Raw genomic sequence first — 838 nt, forward strand, 5'->3', positions numbered from 1 at the left:
ATATATACATAAATTGGACAGAGGTATATCACTAATATAGATGTTATGTATATATTATATTATATATTAAGTCTATATTATATTATGTGTGTGTGTCCAGGGCCGTTTCTAGGCATAGAAGGGGTGCCAATGAGCGCACGTACTGGCACTTTTAGCAGAGTTGTGATAAAGAGTGGCACGGTCACCCTGAAATATGACTGCCGCCCCCACTGGATCCCTATATATATATATATAATCGATACTAGTGATACATTTTGTATCCATTTTGTCCTATAAATTGTTACGCTCTGGTAGTATGAAGGAGACGTTGCAATGAAGATCAAAGAAAAGTTCTTTGATAAGGTAAATACAACTGTAAAAGGGACACTAGCCAACTTAACATAAACAAGAACGGACACCGACTAAGGGAAAACTGAGGGTATTTGTAGGGGAACAAACAAAGGAACTGATGAATTAATTAATCAAACACAGGTGAACAAAATGACAATTAGGAGACTAAGTAAAACTAAGGTTACAGGGGAACAGGTTAACTGAAAACACAATGAAAACCAGAACAAAAACTAAACATAACCCTAACATAAATAGCCCAAAATATATTTAAAAATATACATTTTGCATTCACCCAAAAGGCAGAAAATGTATTTTCTTGGCATTTTTGGCATATGAATAGTCAAAATATATTTTAAATTTGAAAAGTATATTTTCTTGTGTACATATATCCTATATGTATTTTGGCCAAATATATCATGGCACTAAAAGTAAATTGGCTCATTAAATTATAATATAATATTAAATATTATATTCAATTATATATAAAATATTATTCAATTATATATAT

The 838-nt window shown here is 30.8% G+C and overlaps 1 protein-coding gene across 2 annotated transcripts in view; it reads right to left on the bottom strand.

Moving 5' to 3' along the window:
* The window catches only part of sv2a (synaptic vesicle glycoprotein 2A), a 36,786-nt gene that overhangs the window by 12,663 nt on the left and 23,285 nt on the right, over window positions 1-838 (bottom strand). The gene's annotated exons all lie outside the window — the stretch shown is intronic.

This window comes from Sinocyclocheilus anshuiensis, unplaced genomic scaffold (genome assembly GCF_001515605.1).
Source record: "Sinocyclocheilus anshuiensis isolate Anshui unplaced genomic scaffold, SAMN03320099.WGS_v1.1 scaffold1162, whole genome shotgun sequence".
Taxonomy (NCBI): Eukaryota; Metazoa; Chordata; class Actinopteri; order Cypriniformes; family Cyprinidae; genus Sinocyclocheilus; species Sinocyclocheilus anshuiensis.